Here is a 13,767-nt window from a genome sequence, read left to right as displayed (position 1 = left end):
TTTTTAATCCAGTCTATGGGATTTTACTTGTAAATTCTCCGATAGGAGCGCAATCACTAGGGACGTAGGTTTTCACTCTCCCTCTAAATAATTGCTGAAGCTATAGCTGTGCCACTTTTGCCAGCTCCGGTATGTTAAAATAAATCCCTAGAGAATGAATGGAAAATCGACAAAACAATACAATAACTGCTTGAGAGTCTAGACCCAACATTCGATTAAGTTCAATAAAATGCACGTGTATGTCGTCTCCATATAGACTTTAGAGCCATTGCATCTCTCAAATATCTCTGCTACTATTCCTCTGCTAACAGCGAAAAGTAAAGGATTACAAAGCAGTTCAGTTACCTCATGCGTCATTAGGATGCAGTGGTTTTTAGTCTGCTGCTACATCCATATTTACTGCCAAGACCTATTTGGAGAAAAGACATTGTTCAAACTTGTTGATGGTTCGTGGCCTACTGAAAGCACTAGGCTACATTTTGTAGTTCTAGTTAAAACACACATAACGTTTCTAATAGCCTATTGTTTACCATAAAGCTTTTAGGTAAACATCGTAGGATAATCAATGGGGAAATCTAGAAACCTTTCATATTTGTTTCATATGAGAGAGAAGGTTTCTACTAGCCTATTATTTCCCATGACTTTGTAAGGCTTATAAGTAAACGTCATTGGACAATCAATGGGGAAATCTAAAAAGCTTTCATGTTTGTTTCATATGAGATTGTGTTGTCATCTAAGACAAATAACGTTATGATTTATGCAAATACATAGAATAATTGTTATGGATTCAAAACCATGGAAGTCCTATTTATTTATTTATCATGTATTATTATTTTTGAGAGATCAGTTGCGTGTAATTTGAAAGACGACTGACAAAGTAGGCTATACTTGTTGTTCCACTTTTCAACAGAGCGTGGCAGCATAACATCATAACATCTGACATCAATAGGCGTAGGCTACTACTGCACCTCCAATTTCCACAGCGAATCTGTAAGAACGCCTTTCCGTCACCGACACGATGGAGGAGGAGATCTCTTTGAAAAATGCTTACATAGGTCTCTTCAAAAGCCTAATCAATAAGAACAGACTGTAATCTAGCGTATTGGAAAACTCTTATTACAGTTCATATTAAACCAGATTATTATCAGATTATTAAAAATAATATTTAACCAGATTTTTTTTACCAGATTATTATCAATGCCATATTACAATATTGTGATCTGATGTCTTGCGGATTGCATTTTGGATTAAGTGTATTGAATACCATCCAATCTTTCTCACATTACACTCACACACACAGCAGTGCAGATGAGTCAGTACAGGTGACTAAAGTATTCCCGTCTCAGTCTCCCATTTACTGTAACAATGAATCCAGTTTAAATGAAAACAGACACTTGACCTGGCAAGAGTTTACTTATAGACTTGGAAATAGACTAGACTTGGAAATGCTGTGGCAAAACACTATTGTACATAGTACAGGTTATATAAATGCATAAGTTGTGAATGCCTGGGCTTCTACAAACACATGAGAAAAAGAAACATAAAGATTCTCATGCTTTTTTGTTGGGTTGAAAACAAGATGAAAAGTGCTCACAAGCAACTCATAAGATATCAGTTCCAGTGAGGGTATATTCACCAGGTGCAGAATGTTCACAATAAAATACTGCTACTTAATTTCCTGTAATGTAATTTCCTTTCTTATCCTCCAATCACTTAAACCATTTTACAATGAATGCCTTACACTTACCCATGCACTCTCTTTCTCTCTATCACTTGCTCGCTCATACAAACACACACACAGACACACACACACACACACACACACACACACACACTCACACTCACACACACACACACACACACACACACACACACACACACACACACACACACACACACACACACTCACACTCACACACACACACACACACACACACACACACACACACACACACACACACACACACACACATCAAAGTCTTAGGCAGTCATGCATGGTGCCAACCAGCCTTGGGTCAGTCAGTGGAACACATCCAGGCCACTTGCCATGAAGTCAGGAGATGCTAAACTCATAATGGTTACCCTGTACCACCACCATACGTTGTGAACAATTGTTGAGTCCAAAAAATCTTCAAGCTCACTTCATTTTGTGAAGTCCACTTAAGGTAGGGCTTTAGACCATCTCAACCCTGTGTTTATGTCTGAGTAAGTCACTGGTCATCTAACAAAAGTGCAATGTCAGCAAAACTGAGCAACGGACATTTTTTTTAGGTTTGATTGTAGAGGAAAGTGAGGGACAAAAACAACTTAGTTCATATGACCACAGCATTATTCACAAACCACCAAAGAACAGTTTACCACACAGTGGAGACCCTCACAAATGTTTTCATTCTACTTCTCACTAGTAGGCACAATTTCACCAACTGACTCACCGTCAGAGTCAGAACCACTGGATCCAGCTTGCACGCTTTCCCTAGAGAAATCTACTCTCTATTTTCATATAGAGCTTTCTAGACTTACTGCATATGAGTGAATCCTTTAACTGTAATGCAAGTTATAAATGAACTTTAATCAAGTAATCCACTCCATCAGTTATTGGCTACCCCGACAAATGCTTTTTGGACTGATAACATACTAATTCTGTTTGCCCTTTTACTTTTATCGTTCTGTAGTGATTCAGTTTTAGTCATGTCTTTTAAGGTAAGGTCCAAAGAGACCACATGGATTTCATAAAAGTAAAAGTCCTCAACACTTTCAAATATGTTCAGATGGTTCTCCTCTCTAAACTGGCTTGATGTGACTCATTACGTTGGATAAGATTTTGTATAGATCAGTTTTATAGATGTGCATAGATATTGTCAAACAAAAGAAAAGAGGTTGTGGGAACAACCAGCAGTTGCCAGCTATGATATCTGTTCTATCTCACGTACTTTCAAACAGCATGGTTTGACTGGTACACTCTTATTTAGAGTAATAAGGACACAAATCTGTAATATACAGGATATTTTCCCACTTCACATAAGACAGAGTGCTATTGCTGATGCCATGAAAGCAAGCTGTTCAATGTTAATATTTTTCATTAATTGTCAAGAAGGTGCTACTTTAGTGTATCACCAAATACTTTACCAAAGGAAGGATGAGTGCAGTATGTGAAGCAGAAGTCGAACAATTTTTAAAGCAGCAGTAAGGAGTTTTGGTCTAAAACTAGCATGCTAACTAGAATGAATGCAAACACCACAAACACCTCATTTGGCATTGATAAAAGCTTGTGAGCATGCTAACTGGCATTCCTTTTTTGCTATATAGTATATGTTACACTGTGAAAGCTTATCTTACATTTTAGCGAGGTGTTCTGTCACGAACCACAGAACTGCATAGTGCATAGCCTGGATGGCTATAGTGGAAACCATAGGTGTGTTTTTATCAACCATTCACCTGACCATGTATCATCAAAATGGATTTGAGGATTATATTAAGTTATTTATAAAAACATGTCTCAAAAAGCGGCAAATTGTTACAGTGCTACATATCTATTTACACTTGCAGTTAAAGTAATTAAAAGTATCTTTTAATAAAGGAAACAATAAACTGCTCAAATATTCCATCTAAAATTCCATCGCTTAATGTACTATGCTCTCCTGGACAAGACAAACCATTTAACCAAGTCCAAAGTGCCCTTCCTTACAATTGGCTTTTTTTCCCACATCACCAATCAAGGAGTGAGATCCTTTGGCAAGATCCTTTTGTCACAGAACTAACTAGGAGGCCCATCTCTCTCTGTCACTCATGCCAGCTGGCCCATGAACACGTGAAGACGTGCTGGTTTTCTCAGACGTGCAGTCCAGCGGCAGTGAGGAGGGGGACTGGCATAACAGGAACTCAACTTTGCCTATCAGACATTCTGAAGCTTAAGTAAAAACACAAAAGCACAATGATAGGATGTAGTCCCCTGTTGAACCCTTCTAAAATGTAAACAGTGATGGTCATGATACCGGCAATAATCTAATATATGTACAATCATAATAATATATTACTGACAGCATCATTTATTCTGCTGTTCAGGCAAATGTTTTTGTTCATACAAATTACACGTACGTTCCTGTGATTGTTCAACATGCTTGTATGGTCAAGCATGTGTGCATGCAAGCAAGCTTGTATGTTGAATTCTTACAATAAAGGGCAAAGTAGTTGCTCTTTCTCTTTCTCTGTCACTCACTCTCGCTCTCATAAGACATGACACATAAACTTGTCCACAAACATCTTTTATTATTGATCAGTGCTCCACCCACTTGTTTCCCCCTGTAGTCATTGGGTGGAATTCATCCAAAGCGTCAGATTCAGACTCCAACTATCAAAGAGCATGTGTGCAAAAAGGAAACTAGATATGTCTCAAAACAGGAAAAGCTCTTTCAATCCAAGGAAGTATCCTAGGCACATCGTTGTCCACCAATGATTTATGAGTTTGGAGAGGGTGAAGATAAGGTGATATGAAGGCCTGTCTGGATGAGTTGTAGGAGAGGATAATAAAGGTCATAATGTGGTCTTAGAAAGTATTCTCACATTACCCCTTTTCTCTTGTCATCTCCTCCACATCCCCTCAAGCCTTTAGATCTGCCAATCCACTCCTCAATATTCACTAACACTAAATCCTAATATACATGTTCATTTGAACTTGTAATACAGCCAATATAGGCTGATTGATTTTGTTAAAACTGTGCGACTGATTTGTCATCCAGAGAGCTAGCCACAGTCGGCAGGGAAAGTCTGCTAACATCTACCCCCTCACCAAGATTGTGGTTTGTTGGGAAGTGTTGTTAAGAGTTTTTTTTTCTTCACTATTTCCAAGAGTTGGTTGTTTAGTCCATTTCTTCATATTTCACACTGTTGTTCATAAAGGGAATCACCATTTAACAATGTGTTGCGTGCATGCAGGCCCTTTCCCTCAAACGACTCACACACAGTTGTAAAACACTGTCACGCACATTAGAAATTGGCCACACACACACACACATACACACACACACACACACACACACACACACACACACACACACACACACACACACGCACACACAGTGCCAGGCATATTCAAACTACACTGGAATTATCAGTGGGCATTCAGTGTAAAAGCATTCCATTGTCTGTTCTAAAGCAAAGAACGATAGATCTAAGCACTCAAAATGTCATAAGCTATCAAAATGAATGAAATATACAATGCTGTTTTTGTAATATTCTTCAAAAGCTAAAGGCTTAACCACTTGATGGGGCTAAAGTCTGAAACCAACCTTTCTGTAAAACAAGTCCAATACAAAGGCGTAGCTGTCCAAATTAATTCAAAGTCAATCTTCAGATAATCAAAGAGTTTAAACAATGTGCTAGGCTCCATGTGTTCATATGCAATGCCCTGAAATAGAAGTTAGTGTTCTTAGCGCATTTTGTCCTATACACAAGTCAACCACATAGCCAGACGATCAAAATAGAAAAAGTCAAACATCAGTAATCAGAATTCTAAATATAAACTCCATAGAATGCCAGAAGATATACCTATACCCACTCACATGAAACATCCATGCAGCATACCAGGTTTCTGTTTCATAGTGTTTACTGAGTAAAATAACAAATTTGGTAGAAAAAAGACTTGCACAGATATGTATTGTGATGTTATTCTACCCCATATTCTGTGCTAGCCTTTACCTGCAATGTAAATCATTTATGCAATAAGTTATGCAACAATTTGACACTTTTTGAAGTATGGTTTTATAGGCACCTAGTTTTGGTACAATCCTCAAATTCATTTTGATAGCATATGGTCATGTGAAGGACAGATAAACACCTGTGTCTTTCCCACTAGCCATCCAAGATATGCCCAATGTAGTTATGTGTACCGGGCTGGGATACCCTGCAAAAATGGAAGAAAAGTTTTCACAGCATGACATTGCCAGCTATACTGCCAAAAGACACCAGTAAGTGTGTTGGCAAGCTTCTATCAGTGTAAACTGGGCTGTTGGTGGTGTTTGCAAGTTTTGCATGCCTTTTAGGTAGTTAGCTTGCTAGTTTTGGAACAGAACTCCGTATTGCTTCTTAAAATAGTGTGTGGCAAAGAGAAAATATTTATCATGGTCAAGACTGTAAATCGAGTGTACAAGGGACTCTTTTTATTTTCCAGGCTGAGGTCTTAAAATCATGAAGCGATCAGGGGACATGACACCTTCCAGGACACACACAAACAACTATAGCGATGACCCAAATGACCCCGTCAGGATCTCTGTACATCCCCACACAATGTGCACTGTAGACCAGATTTGTATCAGTTGTGTGTGCACATATCGCAAAACTGTCCTCTCCACCTTTTGGATGATCAGTTCAAGTCTTCCATGAGGATACCGATGCCACTGCCAAGAGTATGTAAAAGGCTCACTGGCCCCCCCTTCACACACACACACACACACACACACACACACACACACACACACACACACACACACACACACACACACACACACACACACACACACACACACACACACACACACACACACACAACCCCCCACCCTCTACCACTTCCAGAAAACACCAGAAGCAGCTGCAGCGGCCCCCCACCCCCCGCACCACCTCCCCCCTCACCTCTAATGGTTCTCTGGCGGCACGCGGGTGATGAAGCACGGGCGGCTGCTGACTGATCCAAGCCAGCTTCCCAGAGGCACAACAGCCCATTTTGTCTTCATGTGGCGGGCCTCACTGTCAGACCCGAGCACCAGGCTTCGGGCCCAGGGCTGCAACAGAGCCTCCAGCAGACCACTCTTACCCGTGTCATATATGTGTGGAATATCAGATTTACTACCGACGCAAGAGCCAGTGGGAGCAGACCCTTTTGTTCGGTGACAGCTCTGAATTTCATTGTGACAGTTCAGTTCTGAAGAAGCACGTTTGATTTCACTTTCTTATGTGGTCGGGCCAAATGTGGAACAAAATGGTCCCAACACATAAGCAACAGTGTATTTACCTCAGAGTACCAAATGAAGAACAGATCTCCTTCACCCCTTAGCAAAAGCTATTAATCTGTCACAGATTTGGATGAGTTCATATCCCTCATGGGGTAACCTTGCCGTGGCTCTCCCTCCCCGTGCACTGCTGGCCCACCAGGGTGATGTGTTGTTTTCTCAAGGTCTCACGTCAGAGGCTGGCGGAGTGTACACATGCAGCACAGCAGTGAGCTACTCACTGTCTGTTTGTTTTCGCCACATTTGCTTCTCTTCACTGAGCAAACTCAAACATTTTTCCTAAGGGCACACAGGCACACACACACACACATACACATACACATGCACACACACACACACACACACACACACACACACACACACACACACACACACACACACACACACACACAAAAGAGAGAGAGATGAAAACCTTTTGAATGATTAATCCTGTAGCCCTAGAATGATTAATGATTAGTCCTTTCTAATGTTAATAAGTCAGGAATAATCCACATTACATTTATGAATTAATTTAATAATTAATATTAATAACTTAATGTATAATGTTTAAAATTCCTGTATTAACTACTTTCAAACTAACTCACATTGACTTCTACAGCACAACTACTGCTTCACAAGTCTTGGTTCAACGTGAGTACCAATGTTACTACAATGTGACTACCAAGTCGTCCCCAACAGACACAAGAAAGATATGAAAATACAATATTGTCATTCAATATTGGCACGTCGGTGTACCCCAAACTGTCTGAAGACAAAATTCAAGAGGTGAAATTATAGCTGTGAAAAAAGGAGGATGTCTTCAACCAAACTTGCATAGGTGTCTACCATAAAAATAGTGCTCTTACCTCTCATAGCTTACAAGTTCTGGGGATACTAAAATAGGCAACTTTTAAATGTAAATCTGAAGGATTTTGCATAATTTAACAAAAATTTAAATGTCTTTGATCTTGAGACATGCTTGGAATATTTTAGAGTTCGACATGAATATCAGACATTGGATTTTTCTTTCAATCTGACACTTTCATAAGAAAAGACATACTACATACAAGGATCACTTTGTGAATGTCAAAATCCCCGCCTGTGTTTTGATTTGATGTCAATTAAATGGTGTGACATACTGACACATTTTCTTGCAATTTTTTAATGAGTGTTGTTCTCTCAAGGGTCTACATCAAACAATACCAGAACAGCACTCTTGCTATTCATGAAGCAGACTGCTGCTATTGGCCAAACTCTCAGCCGTGTAACATATGCATAGTTCCTATATGTATGTTTAATCACAGATAGTAAAAAATTTTGGTACAAGTACAAGTTGTGTTATGTGCCCATGTCTGTTTTTACATACATTGAATCCATAACACAAATCACTGATATGAAATGCCATACTTTTACCTATACCTACATAATGTATTTCACTTTAAAAATGGTCAAAACTGAACATTTTCAAATATTTGATCTTGACATTGTAGAATTCGTTTTTCATTTTTTAGCCCAATTAAATATTTTTTTTTTAAAGTAGTTCATGATTCATCTGACTCCTGTGCCAGTGTTGCCACGGCTGAACATGTTCCATGTGATGCTTATTGCTGCGTTATTTCTCTCCTTCTGCCTGCACAAACAGCTCAAGTCAGCCTGATCGGTTACCTCACGGGGTTCCCCTCCTAAAACGCGCGGAGAGAAAGATGGATGGTCTTCCTCCACCAAGTCATTAGGAGAGTGAGCAAACACTCCCCTAGCCACTCTTAAAATGACAAGCCTCTCCCTCAAAATAAAAAAGCAAGACAAAACAAATAAGTTCAGCAGGCCACTCTACCCCCCAATGTCATCTGATCCGGAACTGCTTTGCAAAAGATAAGCAGATAAATAAATGCAAACGCTTGACCTGTGACCTGCAAAAGAGGCACTTGAGGAGTTGAGAGAGTGTGTGAGTGAGTGTGTATATATGTGTTAGTGTGTGTGTGTAAGGACACATGTGGTTGTGTGCATGGATTTGTGTGCATATAAATGTATATCTAGTATGTTAGACTGGAGAAAGTTGGTTGCATAGGGTGACTGTGTTCCAGCAATGAAGAATTTTGAGCTCAACCAGCATTCCATCCGTCTACATTTACTTAGGCTTGTGTTTGCTTACAGTTGCATTTTTAGACATCGGTTTGGCTGCTGGTCCGAGTCCTGCTACATCTTTGGTGGTGCAGGACATCAAACTCCTCTGGAGGTGTGCCAGCTCCTCTGTCCGGCACCCTCCAGCTGTGGCACTGTGGGCTCTGATAAACCATGTGGGGCTTTGGCACGCTCAGCTTCCATTATTCAGCAGTGATTTTAACGGGCCAAACGCGGTTTTGAGAGTACGGGGGCGTTGGGGGTTTCGGGGGTGGTCTATGATTTCACCCACCTGCTTTTTCTCAGGAGCCGTAAAGAGCAGGTTGCACACGCCGTCTCCATTTCCACCACTGGCCTGCATGCCTCGCACCTACACGGTTTCACGTTCTGAGGCTTTTTCGCAGCTTTTGTCCCTGAACTCTTGTTACACCAACATGAGGAGAGTGAGAAACCCAGGGCGGGCTGTCTAGAGGTAAAACACCTGGATTTCTGGAATGTTCTCCACACAGTGTGGCCTGGTCTTGGTCTCCAAGATGGGATGGGAAAGAGGATCTGGCCCGAGTGAAACAAAGCTTCATACTTATCCCTCCGGCTCACTAATATTGTTTCACATCAGTGTTTCGTTTGGCAACACAAAATCCGAATGGATGACCAAATTGAAATCAAAACAAAACAAAAACAGAACAAATCTTGACATTTCTCTAACTCCACGCCAGAGAAGAGGGACCTTTTTTTCCGTCCTGCTCTGATTCCCTGTCCACCTTTAGTCCATGCGCTGGATGTATGCTAAGTAATGAATCAAATTTATGCTTGATACGTAAATGATTAACTGCCTAAGGTCCTACAGTGAGTCAGAGTTTGCACAAACTGCCATGAAATTCTTGCCCTCGCTCCATAAAATACTGAGTGAGTTTCAGCAAAAGTTTTTTTTTTGTCTCAAACCAGCGCAGCGTACCTCTCTTAAGAGGCAAACGTTGAAGCCAATGCATAATCATGATGAGCGTGGCCTTATAAGGTCTTTCATTGTGCTCCATTTCTGTCTGTTGTTCAGCTCCCACAACAAAGCACATAGCCTTACACACCATGCATTTCCTTCTCGCCTGCCAACTTAAGAGAGGGGATGTTGTTCTGCTCAAAGTGGGGGACATTCAGAGATGAGTAAAGTAAGCGGCTGAGAAAGACAAGTAGCCACATCCTCCGTTCCACTGGTCATCCTCTTGAGAGGCTCATCCAGCCGCTCCGAGATGCTTGCGTTGTGACAGATTAGAGGTGAAAGCCGAGGTAGTCTTAAAGTGATGCCCCTCTCATTTCGAGTTCTCACGGCTTAGATTTTCATTCTCTCAAAAAAGCCCTCCTACGCGCATTTCAGAGTGTTTTTAAGTGAAGAGAACAGAGAGCTACTCATCCCAGTGAGTCACGGTCAGCTTACACGGTGAGAGTACCACTCAGAGTCAAATGGCACTTTAAATCAAAGAAAACACACGCTTAATTCTTCAGGAGACGCCGACAATGAGTTCTGCATAAAATCATCAATGCTTATGAAGAATGCATGACTCATTTCTGCTGGTCATCAGCTAGATGAGCGGCTTCCAGTAAGTAAGATATCTGTCCTTCCAAGTTTTTCTTCGCATACGAGGGAAGAGAATGTTTTCTTTCGGCCCTGTCGGAGTGGATTTTTTTTTTGCTAGCATCATCTATTTTACTGAGGTCCAGCCAACCAGCCTTTGCAGGTGTTTAACCCATCACTGCAAGGCGCTTCGGGGCTCACATCAGTCCATCTACTTGGTAGTTATCCAGCAGATTTACTGCCACCAAGGCAAGCTGAATATGCTCCTGTCTCTTTTCTCCTTCCTCACTTTTTCGGACCGATTTTTTTACTACCAATCTGGTTTATGGTGCATCAAAAGATGTGATGCATAAGCTAGCAAAAAAAAAAGATGAAGGCTCTGCAACTGTAAAAAGCCGAAGGAGAGAAAGCATGAAAGGACTCAGGAGGGAGATCTTAGGGGATGTCTGAAAGTTCAGGCCGCTCATTATATTCCTGTGAGAACCAAACGGACATGTTTGGTTTCCTAATTCAAAAATTATGATATGAAATCATATTTGACTTAAAACTAACCCGAGGCTCAACCCAAAGCCTCTCTCACTAATGTGTGTTCTCGGTACATCATGACTTTGGGCTACATTGATTATTCAAGGATAATTCAAAATGTTTTGGTATCACACTTTGGATCATAGTACTTATGAACTCATAATTGAAAGAAAAATACTGTTTATGTGCAATTTTGAATTGTGGGAAAATGTCTCACTCTCAGGTTTAAGAAAGTGGCCTCTCAACCGTCGCAGGGAGCTATAAAGTCAGCTTATTCTGCATTTTGGTAAGCCACTCTAACCTCTCCAAAAAACAACCTAAGTAGTCTAATCATTTCCCACTTCTAGGTTCCTTTATTGACCACTCCATAATAAAACTGTCACATTCTATAACCCCATTAGGAATTGTGCAAGGTGGTGAATTTTCCCCAAGCATTCCCCCTTTCTGTTCCCTTAAATCATCTCCCCTGACCTCTGAACCTCAAACTACTACCACCATGGCCCTGTCTCTGTCTCTCTCTCTCATTCTCACAGACACACACACAAACACACACCCACACCCATACCCACACCCACACCCACACCCACACCCGCACCCGCACCCACACCCACACCCACACCCACACACACACACACACACACACACACACACACACACACACACACACACACACACCCATACACACACACACGCACACACACACACAAACACACACACACACAGACCACTGTCCGATCCGCTGGGACACAATGCCATTTTCTCCTCATGATGTGGAGGTTGGGTCATCTGGAGTCATCCGATCCGCCACCGACAGACTCTCCTGAGGGGGATCCATCTCTCCGGAGGTGCCACACAGACAAATAAATAAGTCGATGGCCAAATAAATCAACCGCTGCTTTGTGGAGAGACCCCCTGGAACCAGGAGGGGGGCTGGCCAAGGTTGGGGAGAGGGGTCAACATCATTTTCAGAAGAAAGGAGGGAGGATTGGTCAGAGCCTGATCCCTTCATGGCTCTGGTAGTTTGTCTCTGACCGTGTTTTCCTTGGGGGACTGTGAAAGATTTGAAAGGGATTTACTCTTATTTGCAGGATAGTATTTTAAGACGTATGAAAAAGGGGGCCTCACACATCACCAGCTCCCAATATGAGACCTGTCACAACACATTAGACATTTGATCTGTAATAATAAATAATTTGCTTTCACTCGATATCTATTATCAATGACACATCATCAATGCTTTGCACATTCTCAGCTAGAAGTCAGTCACATCAGCATGTGTGATACAGCTACTAAAAATAGCATGCTGTAAAAAACACTGTAGGGGGAGGCAGTTTCTCTTGCACATGTGAGGTTGTTATAAAAGATGAACCTAGGTCATCATTTTTCTCCTGTCACTGATAGCGAGTGACTCTTATTCAGAAAGTCTCTTATTTAGAAAAGAAAAACCTGGACCTCAGTCACACCACATAAATGTTTTCTCTGTTTTGTGAGGAAATAAGAAACACACATACCACAGCACATGCCTCAGCTCCAGCCAGTTGGGATCAAGTAAACAACACAGCAGTGCATGTAAACCTGCGTCACACGAGACATTGCCCAGTCAGAGGGACTCAAAACAACTGTGCAGCGACATGGTGGCCAAGATTGCAGCGGTCGTCTCTCTAATAATTCATGGTGTGAAATAAATTGATTGTAATTCAGTTAAATATACACATTGAAAGGAATGGTTTACCACTGGATGGCTGGACACGGCACAGGAAGAATAGAACACCAAGAACACAGCGAAGCACATTTCCACACGGCATGGAGAAAAAGACATGTTTTGCTGATTTTGGCTACCTTCTTTCCCATATGCTGTGTCTCCTTTCCCCATCTTTGCTTCAGCGGGCCGTGGATAGCCACTGTTGTCCCACCAGTTGGACTTTTCAGCAGTTGGAATACAGTCTCTGAGCATAAAGGAAAGCAAAGGCACACTACATGCCAATATACACTTTCAGGCACTGGGAAATGTAAACACTGAAAAAGACCAAGTGACCTAACAGACAAATCAATCCCAGACTGTCATGTTATTAGATCTGGAGACTTTTTCGTAAAATGTGGATGGTTCTCTGGAGTAAAATGAACAAAGGATCATCCCAAAACTTCAAAGAAATCCATGAGATATTATCAAGTACAAGTTATCAAGTATCAAGTTATCAAGGAGACACATGAGGGCAGATGTACTAACGCGTTCGCGTCCGTTACAGGCTTGATTTCATCGCAACCTGCACCTAGAAACGTGGGGTGGTTATGTACAAACCAATTGCACATTCTTAAAACCGCATTCAGGTTCCGGCACAATGCAGGTTGCGCTTTCCCTACTTATGCATATGCATTCATGGGAGGGTCATGGGAAAAGTGGGAGTTTTATGCAAAGGGAAAACTTCGAGAAGCAAAGAAGGCATCAATTTTGCTAATTTGTGCCTTGTTAAAAACAGCCTTTTCTTTCATTTGCTTTTTTAGGTCTTACCATCTCTTGTATACTTCATCCACTTCCCTTTGTGTAGCTGCTACAGCATTGATTTGTTACAGCCA

This window comes from Clupea harengus, unplaced genomic scaffold (assembly GCF_900700415.2).
Source record: "Clupea harengus unplaced genomic scaffold, Ch_v2.0.2, whole genome shotgun sequence".
Classification (NCBI taxonomy): domain Eukaryota; kingdom Metazoa; phylum Chordata; class Actinopteri; order Clupeiformes; family Clupeidae; genus Clupea; species Clupea harengus.
This window is presented reverse-complemented; position numbering follows the sequence as displayed.